Source organism: Saimiri boliviensis, chromosome 7 (genome assembly GCF_048565385.1).
Source record: "Saimiri boliviensis isolate mSaiBol1 chromosome 7, mSaiBol1.pri, whole genome shotgun sequence".
Lineage (NCBI taxonomy): Eukaryota > Metazoa > Chordata > Mammalia > Primates > Cebidae > Saimiri > Saimiri boliviensis.
Window position 1 is genome coordinate 96,542,903 of NC_133455.1, and position 17,878 is coordinate 96,560,780.

General features: G+C 36.4%; 1 long non-coding RNA gene across 2 annotated transcripts in view; it reads right to left on the reverse strand.

Moving 5' to 3' along the window:
* Nucleotides 1-17,878, reverse strand: part of LOC120364961 (uncharacterized) — a 75,911-nt gene that overhangs the window by 12,775 nt on the left and 45,258 nt on the right. Inside the window, exon 2 of one of the 2 annotated variants that reach the window (XR_012518534.1) lies at nucleotides 2,543-2,659. The exons of the other annotated variant lie outside the window; for it this stretch is intronic. This is a non-coding gene — a long non-coding RNA (uncharacterized LOC120364961). The remainder of the gene's footprint in view (nucleotides 1-2,542; nucleotides 2,660-17,878) is intronic. 2 annotated transcript variants of the gene reach the window in all.

The window sequence follows — 17,878 nt, forward strand, 5'->3', positions numbered from 1 at the left end:
ATATGTTGTCCCTTTTCTTGTCACTAGAAACAAAGGTTTCTATCATTACTTGTACATAAAAACATATTGGTTCCAGCATCTATTTTTCTTCATTTTTTTTTTTTTGCTTTAAAAAATCTGTTGCCCAGTAAAATAGATACAATAGTAATGACATTTATGTAAATAATAGAATTCAGAATATTTTCTATCCTTAATTTTATTGAAGTGAATTTTGATTTTAAAAATAATTTAAAGATCAGAGAATAAAACCAAACTCAATGTCAACTATTTATTCTTTCAAAAGATTTTGGAAATTTTGTAATATTTAAAAAAATCAGAAATGGGAGAAGAAAATAATTTCCTGTGACAGGAGAGATCAAGTTATAGCAATGGTGTCCCTGGTTGTCCTGTAATTATTAATGTTTCCTGGGTATCATTAGAGTCTATTTAATTTGAAAAATACTTTAGATATTTGTTGTAAATTATGAAATAAGATAGTGGACATCTTTATGTATCAAGTGATAAGCACTACTAGTGACTTCTGTTTTTTAGACTTTTTTTTAATAGATCCATTTTACCTTTACTGTAAAAAATTTAGAAAATACCATGAAGAATGAAGAAAATGAACAACCCTCCTGGGCTGATTGCAGTGGCCCATGCATGTAATCCCAAAACTTTGGGAGGCCAAGGCAGGAGGACTGCTTGAGGCCAGTAATATAAGACCAGCCTGGGAGACATAGTGTGACCCCTTTGTCTTCTGAATCAATCAATCAATAATCCCCTGGAATTCCACATCAGGGAGCAGGAATATATCCTTCCAATTTTTTCTATGAATTGTGAACCCCCGTAATTTGAGACAGTTATCAGTTAATTTAGAAACTTTATTTTTCCAAGATTGAGGATGCACCCATGACAGAGCCTCAGGAGGTCCTGACACCATGTGCCCAAGATGATCAGAGCACAGCTTGGTTTTATACATTTTGGAAAGACATGAGACATCAATCGACATATGTAAAATGAGCATTGATTTGATCCAGAGAGGTGGGACAACTCAAAGCAAATGCAGGACAAGTCTAAGGGCAGAGGGGGCTTCCAGATCACAGATAAATGAGAGGAAAGCAGTTGCATTCTTTTGAGTTTCTGATTAGACTTTCCAAAGGAGGCAATCAGATATGCATTTATCTCAGTAAGTAAAGGGATGACTTTGAATAGAATGGGAGACAGGTTTGCCTTAAGCAGTTCTCAGCTTGAATTTTCCCTTTAGCTTCGTAATTTTTGGGGCCCAAGATATTTTCCTTTCACATTTCCCCCCTTTTCTTTTTAAAAATATTTTGGAGAAAGCATTTTAGAAGAAAACAAGTCTCGGGTCCCAGATTTCATCTGATTTTCAGTGGCGGTGATGATTTACTCCTAGACAGATACATCCTGAGTTACTAGGAAAGCTCATTTTTAGAAGGTTGTGAAGTCTCACATTCTATGAAATGAAAATAGGGGAAGGAAGGGAGAAAAACAGCAGCAAACAAAAGAACAATCCTAGAACGTTGATATAGGCCATTTTACTAGGAAGCCCATATAGCAGTAGGCAGGTTTGAAAGGAGCTTATGTATGTAAATATTTTGCTGTTATTTTCTTCTGAAGTTTAAGTTGCCTAGTTTCAATTCACAGGGCTTTACAAAAGAATAGTTTAGTTTTTAGTGACTCCAAATTAGGGAAATGGGGGAAAAGCACAGAAAAAAATTTTGAAAAAATTATTTTGAAGACTTGTAGCTAAAAATTTTAGAATTTGGTAAAAACTAGAAAATAACAAAAATTGAAAAATGTTAGGCAAGACTAGAATCTAACAACAGGTGTACTATAGTTTTTGAAACATGTTTTTTTCTCTCTCCAGTTTCCCATTTTTACTAAAGACAAATCCTGGTAGAACTGGTTTGCTTTATTACATTGTCCTAATTATTTGGATATAGTGCAGCAAGAAAAATTATTTTTTTTCATAGGCTTTTAAATTGGCTTTGATGGAACTGTATTCCATAGAAGGAATCTCAGATAAGACTATTTTTTCTTAAGCCAAGCCCAGCTATGGATTTGTGCCATTAAATACATATGAGTTGGGTGATCTTTTCCTCTTGATTTCCAAGATAACTTGGGAAAACTGGGCCTGTCAGAAAGTGACATTCTTTATCTACCACAGATCAGGGTTATGTAGACAAAGGTATGAGGCCAGTTTTTCCAAGTAGTTTTTATTGGTTCCGTAAGTCAAGCTTTGACTGGAAGGATGGAAAGCAAATCATTCCAGGCAAAGCCTTGGTAAAGTAACCAGTTTCTCCAGTTGTGTCCTGTTACACATAAAAACAGGTTCTTCTTTTTTGGTTTGGTTTTGTTTTGTTTTTAAAGAGACTAGTTCTCATTATGTTGACCAGGCTGGTCTCAAACTCCTGAGCTCAAGTGACCCCCACCTCAGCCTTCCAAAGTGCCAGGGTTACAGGTGTAAGCCACCACACCCAACCAACAGATTTTTATTGCACTTATGCAAATAACTGTATTGTCATAAATTAAGAATACTCACAAATAGTTTCCAAATTCTGGAGAAATCAGTAGAGAAAAACAAACATACTCCAAATTTTGTTCATAGGAATATACTCAATTGTTCAAAGCTGCGAATAGCTTAAAAGTTTTCTTGACTCTGAGAAACAAAACAAAGAATCAGTAATGTTTTAATCAAAAAGATAAATAGATTACTTCGTCTTCTATTGGTTCAGTTCATGCAGTTTACTCCTGTTCTACTTGATGTTTATGAACATTTCAACTCTCCGTGAGAGTCTTGAAAGGTTTTTCCTCTATTGTAATGTCACAATCTCCAAAGTTATCAGATACTTCCTTCTAAGGACAGTTAGAGTTCTATAGCTGATTATAAAACTACCTTCTAAGGAGAACCAAAACAAGACAACAATTGTCTATGGATGATAAAATGTTTTAGAGCAGCCATAGTCAAAAATACAATTGACAAGGAAATTTGTTACTTCTGTGGCACACAATAATTTAACACAACAATTATAATTATTACTGATAATGAACAGTCATATCAGAATTATAGGAATTTCCTATGACTTTGGACATGTAGCAATGACATATTTATGCAAATACAGCCTAAAGAAAAACAAACAGCATTTCATAGTGGACAATGTTTCCTATGTAATTTTTATACCAAATAAGCCAAATTATGTCATTTTTGGATGTTAAGGAACTCAATATCTTAAAGGATTAGTTAGATCAGAAAAATACATAATTTATAATTTGATTTTGGAAAGATTATCAAATATCAAAGGTGTAAAACACTTGATATCACAGGTCATTGTGAAATAACTCATTCATCTGATAAAAGTGATACCTCAAGGATTTCAAAAAAACTGCAAAAAGAGGATACTTAATTTTCCAAACAATGAGCCCTAATAAAAACAGCATCAAGCGGGTTAAATTTGTTTTTCAAAATTTTATAAATAATCATCGATAAAATTTTACCATGAGATATAACTTCCATATCCTTTCTTAACCTTTTTAACCCTTATTTAGGTATTAACTAATGCTTCGAGAAAACCTTGTTAATCTGAAACAGATTTACCATACAAGATTCTTTCTCATGTGAAATTATTTCTATTTAGGCTTTCTTCCCCCTTCCCACCCCCAAAACCCCAAAAAAACCCTTTTTATTTTTATAACTTTCTTTACATCTCTTCTGTTTTCTGGTTCCTTTTACCTTGTTTTATACATGATCTTGAAATAAGCTTTGAATGAGACAAAAATTGTTCACCTTTTTAGAAAGGACACACTTTTTTGTTTTAGAAAGAATGTTTTCCTACAACTATATTTTATTGGAAAATACCCAAATAATGACATATCTATTATCTAATGTAATATAATTTTAGATTCCAAGTTATGATGAGTTTGTCTACAAGTATTCTATTACATTTACCTAATTATTTTAATTTTTTTACCGAGATTATTTGTGAAAACTGACATAGTCGTCATTTAAGTTACGGAACTAACGTTGCAAAACTATAACTGATACAGTGAAAAAGATTTGACCTAACTGACTTCATCTTGCTTTTAACCTCCAAGCTGTCCTTGTTCATTCCTGGGTGTAGGACGAACTAACTTTGAGAGGAACTTAGTTTATAATTTAGCTCTGAAACAAAGGCGATAACATATTTTACTGCCTTTGGAGTAAACTGCCTAAAGCCACGAGATTAGAAGTTATGGTCATCTTACTAAATTCAAAGTGTAGCTATTTTTATTAACTCAATATCAATGTCTTATCTATTAAAGATTACACAAGCAAAGATAATTCTGTCTTGTTCTGAGTTTATAGTTTCTTAACCCCTTCACTGAATATTTCCACAGAAAATGGTGATGCCTTTTTTCTGCATTCTCAGTCCTTTGTCAACCTCAGGAAATTTTTCTTTAACTGTACATTTAATTATTGTTACTCTTCCGTATTTTCTGATCTCTTCTTTGGAAACACAAACATCTGCATGCTTATTGTCATCATAGCTATCATCTTCTCTTTAATTATTTTATGTCTGTACATTTCCAGTTTACTCTGCAAATTTATTTTTTACAGCTTCTACAATACATGGTGCTTTGACCAGCAGTTGTGACAGCTTGTTAGAAATGAACACTCTTGACCAGGTGTGGTGGCTCAAGCCTGTAATCCCAGCACTTTGGGAGGCCAAGGCAGGTGGATCACGAGGTCAAGAGATCGAGACCATCCTGGCTAACATGGTGAAACCCCGTCTCTACTAAAAATACAGAAAAACTTAGCTGGGCGTGGTGGCATGCGCCTGTAGTCCCAGCTACCCGGGAGGCTGAGGCAGGAGAATTGCTTGAACCCGGGAGACAGAGGTTGCAGTGAGCTGAGATCGCACCACTGCACTCCCACCTGGCACCTAGCAACAGAGCAAGACTCTGTCTCAAAAAAAAAAGGAAAAGAAATGCACACTCTTATACCCAGACAGACCTAATGCATTGGAATCTGTATTTTAACAGGAACTTTGAGTGATTTACATCCACACTAACCTGTGGGAAAACACTGTTCTAAAAGACTGATTACATTTTTATTTTGAGACAGTTTCCCTCTTGTAGCCCAGGCTGGAGTGCATTGGCAGTGATCTCAGCTCACCGCAACCTCCACATCCTGGGTTCAAGCGATTCTGTTGTCTCAGCCTCCCAAGTAGCTGGGATTATAGGCATGCAGCACCATACCTGGCTAATTTTTTTTATTTTTAGTAGAGACCTGGTTTCTCCATGTTTGTCAGACTGGTCTAGAACTCCCAAAGTGCTGGGATTGCAGGCATGAGCCACCACACCTGTCTGACTGATTACATTTTCCACAATATAAATTTTGTTGTTTCTGGCTGTTAGCACAGAATTTAAGTTAGTTGTTATATTTTGAGTTTCCTTGCAGAAACTTTATAACCTTAGCATTTTCCTTTCCATTATATTGCATTCACCCTCCCCTTTTCTTCTATTTTATTTTCATTGCATAGCATTACCTTTTGTTTTCTCTATTATTTTTCTTTGGCTTTCTTTTCATAGAAGCTATGACTCTTTTGATAATACTAACTTATTAAAACTTCTTCAGGCTCTTGTATTATTAGAAATATATTCCTTCTAATCATTTCATTATTTTTAATGGAAGAAACTACAATTACTTTTGCACCAACCTAATAGTTACTACTCTCTCATACAGCAAAATGTTCCTCCTAAAGGTCCAACATTTTCTGTGTATGTTACAAATTCCCATATAAAAGATTCAGTTATAAATCTCAGTGTTTGTTAACAGACTAGGGAATAAATGGCTAAGGTCCTACTCCTGGTAAATTTTTGAAATTTCTAACAGAAATATAGACTCATAGACACTCAGTTCAGCCTCATTTCTAAGTTTTTGCTGATATTCACCAAATGTTTTTATTGTCTTGTGAGATAGTTTTCTTCCCTAAATCCACTGGTTCTCTGATACTTTGAACTAATGGGACACAGGAAGAATTTTTATCTCCTGGTTTTTCCCCCTATCTGTAACCATAGTTTTTTACTTCTGTTAACAATAGATTGTTTTATTTTAATAGGGAAGGGGTCTTGCCATGATGCCCAGACTCGTCTCAAACTACTGGACTCGGGCAATCCTCACACTTTGGCCTTGGAAAATGCTGAGATTACAGGTGTGAGCCCCTGTACCCAGCCCTAGCAGTACATTCTTTGAGTCAAAGAGCTACTGCCAGTTGCCCCTATATAGTGGGAATCTTTGTGAACATGCTGGAAACAAATAGGGGAAGGGTTGGGTGTACTGTGAAGTTGGTTTGGCTGCTGATTTTATGCACAGAGGGGCAGTTGTAAAAGCTCTTTTTGGCCTTTTTTAAAAACAAAGTTCTCCATCTCTTTCAACAAAATGAAGCACATGCGTGGCAAACCTTGAATTATCTTCCCCTAATCATTTGCCACCATCCTTATCACTGGCAGAATTTACTTCAAGATTTAGGCACAAAGTAGTCCAAGATTCTTAGGTTTCATTGTTGTAAGTTTTCCTCTGGTTTTCTGTGTTTAATTAGCAGTTTAAAGGGAAACAGAGTGAGGCTTCCTTGGAATAATTAATGAATTATTCAGTAATTCCAATCCCTTTTACTTTATTTCATAAATTTCATCCAAGGAAAAAGTCAAGCTTTTCTTTGCAAAATTAAAAATTGTCTGCCAAATAGTTTAAGATATTTGATTTTAAATCCTTAGCATCTATCCATTTTATTCCAAAACAAATTGCAATTTTTACTGTGCATCACACTTTTACTTTGTAATTTAAAATTTTATTTTATATGAATCTCCCCTACATCACCTATAAAATTCAAGCTAAATTTATTATATTTTGTATCAATAAAGGTAAAGAAGCAAACATTAATACTGAGATATGAATTGAAGTATTAGAATCTTTTCACTCATTAAAAATACAATTTGTCTTTTAAAAATAAATATGCATTTATATGTACATTAATTTACTTTAGGACAACAATTTTAAACATTAAATTTCTCCTTCAATACAGTTTACCTAAAGTTAACATCTGATGACATGCTCACAACTCCATATTCGGAGTTGATTTCAACCTATGATGTTAGAATTTCCCACATGGAGACAAACATTGGGAAGCAGCTAATCATTCTCTCTAGATTTATAAGGGACAAATGGATAAGTGAAACTTTAAAACAATGGCCAGAATATTAAGAACTAAGGTTTCCTTAAGGAAACAAATACTTTTACTTTAAGAATAGAAGATAAAAGGCCAATGTTTTAATATTAGACAAATTATGGAAATATGTACTTACACATATAGAACCATTCCACTTTTTTTTTTTTTTTTTTTGAGACGGAGTTTCGCTGTTGTTACCCAGGCTGGAGTGCAATGGCACAATCTCGGCTCACCGCAGCCTCCGCCTCCTGGGTTCAAGCAATTCTCCTGCCTCAGCCTCCCGAGTTGCTGGGACTACAGGCATGCACCACCATGCCCGGCTAATTTTTGTATTTTTAGTAGCAATGGGGTTTCACCTTGCTGACCAAGATGGTCTCGATCTCTTGACCTCGTGATCCACCCGCCTCGGCCTCCCAAAGTGCTGGGATTATAGGTGTGAGCCACCGCGCCCGGCCCCATTCCGCTTTTTTAAAAAATCATGCTTTTAAAAGAATCATCTCGTTTCAGTGAGAAAGAAAGTTATCTTAAAAAACAAAAAGAATCTTGAAAAAGAAGCTTTCACATGTATAAGAAAGGCTATGAACAACTAAATAAGGAAAAAAGATCTCTATTTCAACCGTATCAAAGCTCTTTCATTTTTGTTATTTTACTCTAAAGGACCTCCCTGATCTTGAACTGATAATACAGTTAAAATAATTAACAAAAAGAGAGAGGGATAGAAAGGTCAGGTACAGAATCAAGAATAAAGGAAAATTTCTTTCTTATTTTTTTCCTAGTCTTAATTCAAATGAGCAGAATACTCATTTGAAGAGAGAGTGCTCCAAATTAGAACTGTCAAGCCCTAGAACTAATACATTTTGTCAACATATTTATAATTGAACATTTCAGTAGTCTTTCATGTAATGATTGATTTTATCAGTAATCATTTATCTGCATAATTGTAAGTTATAATTAATTTGCTACATGTATTTCATTATTCATAATCTATTTCCAAATGCAGTGTCAATAATCATCTATATACAAAACTTATTTGAGAATGTTTGATAACTGTTTATGAATGTAAAAAACCACATTGATAACAAAATTAACTCTATTTATGAATGTCCCACTGATATATGTAAAAAACCACATTGATAACAAAATTACTTTAAAATACAAACTTTATCATTGTGATAATAGATGTTGTTTATGACTCATCTTGTTTCCTTTCTATGCAATGAACTCTCAGACCTGCTTTTTTAAACTTCAGTTTGATCTCTGAGTTTGACTTTCTCCTCTCTCTTTCTTAAAAAGGACACTTTGACACCTACCAATAATGATACAAAAAAGAAGAAAAGGGAGATTAGCAGGTAATTTTTAAAGTTAAAAAACAGTTACATTTAGGCAGGGCATGGTGGCTCATGCCTATAATCCCAGCACTTTGGTAGGCCAAGGAGGGTGGACCACCTAAGGACAGGAATTTGAGATCGGCCTGCTAACATGGTGAACCCCTGTCTCTACTAAAGATACAACAATTAGCCTGACGTGATGGCACACACCTGTAGTCCCAGCTACTCGGAAGGCTGAGGAGGGAGAATCACTTGAACCTGGGAGGTCGAGGTTGCAGTGAGCCAAGATCATGCCACTGCACTTCAGACTAGGTGACTGAATGAGTCTCTGCCTCAAAAGAAACATAAAACCGTGGTATTTATTCATTATTGTCACAATAGCATAAAATTAATGCAGTCCCTGTAAATCTAAATTTATATATAAATGACACACAAGGAAGTACGTTTGAAATTAATTATGTGGCTTTCTTCCTACTCCAAACACTCCCCCACTCTCCAGATTCTTTAGAGCTCACTTTTCAAAAAGAAGAAAATAACATATTTTTCAAATTTTTTTTTTTAATTTAAGGAATTGAAAGAGCAGAAAATAAATACTAATGATTCTTTTTAAGTTCCAAGCTCCGTTTCATTTCCCAAAGGCATCTACTCTTAGCAGTTTGTTTTTGCTGTTTTTGTGGTTATGGTCATAACTATATATGGTAATCATTTACCTCGCTTTGTTGCTGCATTTACCTGCTATGAAGTATGAGGAATTTCATTTACTTGCACTTCTACTTTCAAAATTATTATTTATACCTGCAATATTAGTTCTCCTTGAATGATACATTTGAACTCCCTGTTTATATTGAAATAGCTACTATCTTCTAACTTGAAAGATGAAAAAATAAATGCACTTACTTTGGCCTTCTTTCCATTTCGCTCCTTGATTGTCTTTTAGTTATATAATCATTTTACACTGTCAAGAATTATAATTCTTACATTCTGCTGAAACTGTTATTCATATTATAAAATGACAAGTATTGAGTACTTGACTTCAATTTGTATAATCAACTTACGTACAAAGCATAGGAGGATTCATCCACTATAGAATTCATGGTGTCTTCTAATTAGAGTCAAAGAAAAGAGAAAATTTGATACTGTGTCATTTAAACTTTACCATTTGAAAAAAAAGTTTAATGAGTATCTGAATATAATAAGCTTTCTTTTAATATTGGTCTAACTTTCTTTACTTCTTTTGGGCCATTTTCAGGTTCTGGCATTTTTGGGGCACCACCTGGTTTTGTTTGGGGCTATATATTTTATTTTTCTGTAGTCTAGCCTAGTCTACTTCTACTTATGATGTATGGGTAGTTTGTTCTCCAAGTTCTTGCATGCTAAAAAATCTTTGATTTTGCTCATATCTGATTAGTTATGTGGATGAATAGAGAATTCTAGGTATAAATGGTTTTCTCAGAGTGTGTCTTACAGTATACTGACGAGGAATCTGGCCTCTCAGTTCTTGTGTTTCTCGTTTAGTGATCTTGTTCTCCACCTCATGCCAACATCCCACTGCTATGGTCTTAGACATTGCCATGACCACCCTCCCATAATTATATTCTCAGATATTTCATTCTCCCATCTTTCCAGCTAAAATCACCGCCACTGCCATCTTTCCACCTAAAATTGCCACCAACAATCCTTTGACCTCAGTTGACCTGCACTCCAATGATCCCCCAACGGTTTCATGGTATATCATTTCCACCCTGTCCTCACTTCTTACCCTCTTTAGATTCCATGGCCTATCAGACTCATCATCTCCTCTCTGCTTCTGCTGTTTACTTCCTTGCCTTGCATTTTTTCCAGTTACTTCTGGCAGAACTCCCAAAAGGGTTCAAACTGGATTCTTAATTCAATGCCTGTCCCCAAGCAGCTGAATGTAGCTGGAGAAAACCACATAATTATTCTGATTTTTCTCACTTTGCATTCATTGTCACTAATTCCAAGGGCCTTTATGTGGCCCAGCAGTCTGCCGCATTTAACTGGGTAATTCCCCTCTACTCTTCTACTCTTCCTTGTTTCTCTTTAAAAACTTTCAGCTTCCTTTGTATGTTCCACCAGTTTGATATTTACTTCCTAGTTTTCAGCATTACTGCATTTTCTTTTTTTCTTCCTTTCTTTCTTTTCTTTTCTTTTCTTTTTTTTTTTTTTTTTGAGATGGAGTCTTGCTCTGTCTCCCAGGCTGGAGTATAGTGGTGTGATCGTGGCTTACTGCAAACTCCACTCACTGGGCTCAAGTGATCCTCCCACCTCAGCCTCCTGAGTAGCTGGGATTACAGGTGCATGCCACTATTCCCACCTAACTTTTGTAGAGACGAGGTTTCACCATTTCACTTAGGCTGGCTCTGAAGTGTCCAAGCTCAAGTGATCTGCCCACCTCAGCTTCCCAAATTGCTGGTACTACAAGGCATGAGCCACCATGCCTGTAATTTTTATTCTTTTTTTTTTTTTTTTTTTTTTTTTTTTTTTTGAGATGGAGTTTCGCTCTTGTTACCCAGGCTGGAGTGCAATGGCGCGATCTCGGCTCACCGCAACCTCCGCCTCCTGGATTCAAGCAATTCTCCTGCCTCAGCCTCCTGAGTAGCTGGGATTACAGGCATGTGCCACCATGCCCAGCTAATTTTTTGTATTTTTAGTAAAGACGGGGTTTCACCATGTTGACCAGGATGGTCTCGATCTCTCGACCTCGTGATCCACCCGCCTCGGCCTCCCAAAGTGCTGGGATTACAGGCTTGAGCCACCGCGCCCGGCCTAATTTTTATTCTTTTTAAGCCTTTTTCTATATTTCTTCTCTCCTTTTTTTTTTTTTTTTTTTGAGATGGTATCCCGCTCTGTAGTTAGGCTAGGGTGCAGTGGCGCAATCTTGGCTCACTGCAACCTCTGCCTCCCAGGTTCAAGCGATTCTCCTGCCTTAGTTTCCAGACTAGCTGGGTCTATAGCTGCATGCCACCATGCCAAACTAATTTTTGTATTTTTAGTAGAGATGGACTTTCACCATGTTGGCCAGGATGGTCTCGATCTCTTGACCTCGTGATCCACCTGCCTCAGTCTCCCCAAGTGCTGGTATTACAGGTGTGAGATACCACACTTGGCTATATCTCTTCTCAAATCTTATAAAAAAGTGAGGAAGAAAGGAAGAGAGAGGCAAAAAAATGGATATATCAGTGTTGTCTACTCCATAATCTTATCTCTTTATTAATTTTCATAATTTACTAATATTTGTATTCATATAATTATATCTATATATAGATATAAATTATCATTATATATATCCATAACTTTCCAGGGCATACATTATAATATTTTTATAAAATCCCTTATTTCCTTTTATGAATATGACAGGAAATGCTAGATCCAGGAATCATTAACAAAACAAAGGAATATAGATGCTTCATGTACTTATTCAACATTTATTGAATGCTCACCAAGTGACGGACACAATGCAGACTCTGAGGCTGTAGAGGCAAATGATCGACCACAGCAATAACAATCTCAGGTCTCAAATTCCAGTAAAGAATTTCACAATCTAGTACATCAAATCATTAGTATGCTTAGCAACTATTGTATTCATGGTGCAAACAGATACAGGTCTCTACACTGAAAAACAATAAAATTATGAGAAACATTTTCCAGGATATATAGGGTTAAGTAAATTTGTTGAAAAAGTTTGGGAAAATATTTTGAGAATGAGATAAATCACCCATTACTAGAATGTTAGATTTATGTTAAATTTTCTTTAAAATAAGTAAGGGATAAAGTAAGTAATACTTTAACATTATGATTTAACAATATGTCCACATCTTTTTGGCATCCTTCCCTTCAATAATTGGAACCTAATTTTCCTTCTCTTGAAAATAATCTAGAATTAGTGACTGGCTTCTAACAAGAATGTGGTAGAAGTAACAGCATCGACTTCTGAGACGTCATAGATGACATTGCTGATGCTATGCCGCTCTCTCTTGGATTGTTTGCCCTAGAGAGAGTCAGCATCTGTGTCATGAGGACCCTCAAGCACTGTGTGGAGAGGCTCACATGGGGAGAAACGGAGGCCTCCTGTCAAAATCTAGGAACAATGTGGCAACCAGGCAAGTGAGCCACTTCTGAGCTGGAACCTCCAGCCCAGTCAAGTCTTCAGATGACTGACACTCACTTTCCGGGCTGCAACCATGTGACGGACCCAAAGTCAGAACTGCCTAGCTCATGTGTTCCCAGATGTTCTGACCCACCATAACTGTGAGGATGATCAACGGCTATTGTTTTATGTCATATAAGTTTAGGGATAATTTGTTATACTCTGATAAACAGCTACATACAAATTGAGGTTTATTAAATTAGAAGTTGAAGGAGAGAAACGTCAAATTCTAGTACTCAGTAAATTCTAAAAGCTTGTGATATTAGTTAGTTTTTATATCATAATTGCTTCTTTTTTTTTCTGAGCAAAATTGCAATGGAAAAACCCAACTCAGCAGTTAGTGAAAGAGAAATACAGTTTTCATTGAAAAGAGAAAGTATAGCTTTGCTGTAGGTCTTAGATAAAAATAGATTGTATAATTTGAACACCTCCCCACAGCTTCTTTTGTGAGTTTCTATTATTTTCTCCTTTTAAAAGATTATTAAACTGCTAACTAAAAGGAATTACAGAAGAGAACTGCCATAAAATAATTTTAACTTCTTGTATAAGGGTTAGTCTTATTTGCTATTTGTACAGTATACCTACTATGGAATATAATTTGCATGATTCAGAATTGTGTAAGTTTTTTGAAAATAACTGTAGAGGTATAAGTAGAAGCTTGACTCCAAAATGAGACTTTTCCTAACTCATCCTCTTTCAACTAACAAAACTGCCTGTTGGAACTGGGTGCATAAGGAAATATCAGACAGAATATGGAAAACTGCCAGGCCTTGTGGTTTTTTTTAAAGACTTGGACAATGACTATGGTTGGTTTCATAATAAAGCACATAGATTTCTCCTTTAAAAAACATTTGTAAAAGAGAGTGGATTAAAGAAGTTCTTTGATCTTAGAAATGGCATGTACCTACAAAGGTTGTTATTATATTTTTAGTTGGCTACCTTTCATACTCGGAATTCCCTCAAAGAAATGAAAGAAAGTTCTCTGAAAAAGCTTTTGGTACTTTATGAAAAATTCCATCATATGAAGAATATGAAATAAAAAGGACAATTGGTTGAAGTACCTGCATCTGAAAAAACACAAAGCAATATCTCTTAACAATAGTGAACTTGGCCGGGCGTGATGGCTCAAGCCTGTAATCCCAGCACTTTGGGAGGCCGAGGCAGGTGGATCACGAGGTCGAGAGATCAAGACCATCCTGGTCAACATGGTGAAACCCTGTCTCTACTAAAAATACAAAAAAAAAAAAACACTAGCTGGGCGTGGTGGCGCATACCTGTAATCCCAGCTACTCAGGAGGCTGAGGCAGGAGAATTGCCTGAGCCCAGGAGGTGGAGGTTGTGGTGAGCCGAGATCACACCATTGCACTCCAGCCTGGGTAACAAAAGCGAAACTCCGTCTCAAAAAAAAAAAAAAACAATAGTGAACTTTCAGCTGAGTGCAGTGGCTCATGCCTGTAATCCCAGCACTTTGGGAGGCTGAGGTGGGTGGATCACCTGAGATCAGGAGTTCAAGACCTGTCTGCCCATTATGGTGATACCCTGTCTCTTTAAAAATACAAAAATTAGCCGGGAATGATGGTGAATGCCAGTAATCCCAGCTACTTGGGAGGCTCAGATGGGAGAATCACTTGAACTTGAAAGGTGTGGGTTGCAGTGAGCCAAGATCATGCCACTGCACTCCAGCCTGGACAACACAGTGAGACTTCATCTCAAAAAAAAACAAAACAAACCAGAAAAATAGTAAACTTTGTACTTGATCTTTATTTCTTTGATACTTTCTTTAGATACTTTTAAATAATGATTTTACATAGACAAATATGTATTTGTACATCTCATAGAAAATGTTAAAGACAAGTCAGATGTGAAAGAAAGTCGTTCTAGCAAGAGTGGAAACACTTCAAAGCACAAATGAAGGAAGTCTTGTTGATAGAACTAAAAGAAACACAAACAATTAGGAAACATGTGAGAACTTAGAGGTCAAGCTGGAGAAGAAAAAACTAAGTTAATGAGATATGCCCATCCAACTGTTTTGAAACATGTTGCTCAGAAAAGGAGGTCAAATTTGTGTCTTGATCAAAATGTGTGACTGGATTCCCTCAAAATCAAACATGGTTTGTAAAGGCAATGTCTTGTAATCGTTAAGCCTGACCTCTGGAGCCACATTGCCAGGATTTGGACCTCAGCTATTGTTATTTGTTAAGTCTCTGTGCCATTGTTTCCTCATCTATAAAACAGGATTAGTAAGAATTGGATCTCCTAAGATTGTTGGAAAGATTAAATGAGATAAAATGTCCAAAAGTCTTGGACTAGTGCCTAAGCATAGAGTAAATATGCTATTATATAAACTATAATAATGGTAATATGACTATTAATTTTAACAATACTACTACTACTAATAATGTCAAGATCACAAGAAACAAATTAGAATGACTTCCTTGGAGGAACCCAGATTCAGAACCTCCTGAGTTGTCCTCTCACCAGTGGGACATGTGAGACTATGTTGGATTAAATCAACTCTTGAAAGATTGAAGGAAGTAAGCCATTCCAAGGGAAGGTATTTCTGGCCATAGGCACCATATAGACCCCGATGCTGAGACTGAGGGGAAAACAGCTTTAGAAAGGAAACAATATTAAGCTTCAATTTCTTTAAACTTAAATTTAAAAAACAAACAGAAACTTTATTTTTAGACTTTCATTTCTTTCTGGGATTTAATAATGGAAGCGAAAGGTTCATTTCAAAACTGGGCTGAGGATGTTATTTCATAATTAATCTCTGAAGAGTATTTTAAGACTAATGGCTGAGTATATTTTGAAATAGAAAATAGAAAACAATTTTTTGGCATAGGTTGCACCATGTTTATAGAATTAGATAATTTCTATCTGTTTCTGACCTATTTCAGAGATCACTGGGGTTCACTGCTAAACTCCCCAGTTCCCTTAGGAGAAGGACATGGGAACAGACATAAGCAGGCTCATGAAGGTGGGGCAGGCAGACCCGGATGTTCAGCTGGTCTCCCCAGGAGAAATGGATGGCCAAGCATAGTCTTGGCTATTTCACCCAGTGGGACAAGAAGCAAAAAATATTGGAGAGTAAGAACTTCTCTGTTTCTCTCCTGCATCTCTGCTTCTACCAACAAGTTTAATAAAACCTTTATAAAAACATATTTCTCCCACTCAGGGGAAAGTTGGAAGGGAAGGAACACTTCCATATTTTCTTTCCAATCCATTCCTTTTTCTAACCCTGCATTAGTTTATTAGGGCAGCCATAACAAAGTACTGCAAACTGGGTACCTTATTATTTCATAATTATTATTTCATCATTCTTGAGACTAGCATTCCATAATCAAGGTGTTGGTAGGGCCATGCTGTCTTCTGAAGGCTCTAGGAAAGAATCCTTCATTGCCTCTTTCTAGAATCTGGTGGGTGCTGGCAGTTGGCCCTCCTCGTTTGCAGTTGCGTCATACCAGTCTCTGCCGCTGTCTTCACGTGGTCTGCTGCCCCCCTGTGTATTTCTGTGTCCTAATATGTCTCTTCTTATAAGGACACAAATCATTGCACTAGGGTACACTCTAATCCAGTATGACCTCCTCTTATGTTGATTACATCTGCAAAGACCTTATTTCCAAAGAAGATCACATCCATAGGTACTTGGATTTATCACTTAAACATATTATTTAGTGGGACACAATTCAACCTACAATACTTTCTCATAGAGGAGATAGTAATTCTGGTAACTTAGAACTTGACATTCATTGGTGCATGTTTAATATTGGGTAGGTTCTTTATGCTTTATGGTTCAAGCTTGAGGATTTGCCATACTTAGTTTACTTTCTGTATCCAGACACAAGTGGCTCTATTGTGCATGGTGTGACTGACTGGTATATATACCTGTCAGGCCTACCCACATAGGAGACAGAACCACTGTTTTTGGACTCAGATACAACTTCCTGCAACTGGGTGATCAATTCATATTGAGCTAAGGCAGCCTCTCAGCTGCCTTCAATTGAGAGGAAAGAGACTAGGAAGTCTCACTTTTGCTTCACATCTAAACTGCATTCTATAATACAGTTTACTAGAAACACTAAATTTGGAGGGGTTGAAGCCTGCTGGTTTGGTTTAATCAGGTAGTGCTTCATTTCACATTTAGGTTGTACTTCTGTGTATGTTCCAGAACTACATACCCATAGCTCACTAATAGAAAGGATTTATGGAAGCAGTGGCACTTGAGCAGAGATCTGGACACAGTGAATTAGCCAGCCATGGTAAGGTGCTGAGAAAGAAAATTTCAGACAGGAAACATCAAGTGAAAATAATGAGAATTGATAATAAAGAGGATTTATGTGAAGGTCAGAGTTAACTGAGAAGAGTGAAGTGGGTTAGAAATGAGGTCATAGAGAGACCCAGGGTCTGGAGTATATAAGGCCTTGTAAGACCTAGCAAAATCTTTGTACTTCATTCTGAGTGTGATGGGGGGATTCAAACAGATTTTGAGCAAAGGGTGACATTCTATGATTGAGATTTCAGAGTCATCCTGGTGTAGTATGGAAGAGAGAATGTAGAGACAAACAGAGAGGTGATCGTGAGGAAAAGTCAGATTCAGAAGGCTAAGATGTCAGGCTGCTGTTGATTGGATGTAGGTGTGACAGCTAAAAACAAATATTGGTTGATTCCAAAGATTGGATGATCATTAAGTAAAAATTTTTGTTAACTATATAGGTTGAATAGCACAAAGTTGTGTCTCCCTGGAACTTCAGAATATTACCTTATTTGGAAATAGAGTCTTTGCAGATGCAATCAAGTTACATTGAGGTCATACTCAATTAGGGTGGTCTTTAATTCAATGACTGGTGCACTTATAAGACGAGGGAAATGTGAACACAGAGATAAACATGCACAGAAGAAAGAACATTGTGTGAAGATGGAGGCAGGAATTGAAGTGATGCAGCTGCAAGCCAAGAAGTGCTAAGTGTTGAAAGAAAAACTTCACACAAATTAAATGTAATACAATTTGTTTGGGCAAATAATGGTTAGTGAATTCGGCAGCCCCACCGCTTCAACCAGAATAAGTTCAGAGAGACGTCAGTGCCACACTACCATGTGGTTGGAGAGGATTTATGGACAGTAAAAGGAAAGTGACCTACAGAAATTGGAAGTGACATACAGAAACAGCTGGATTG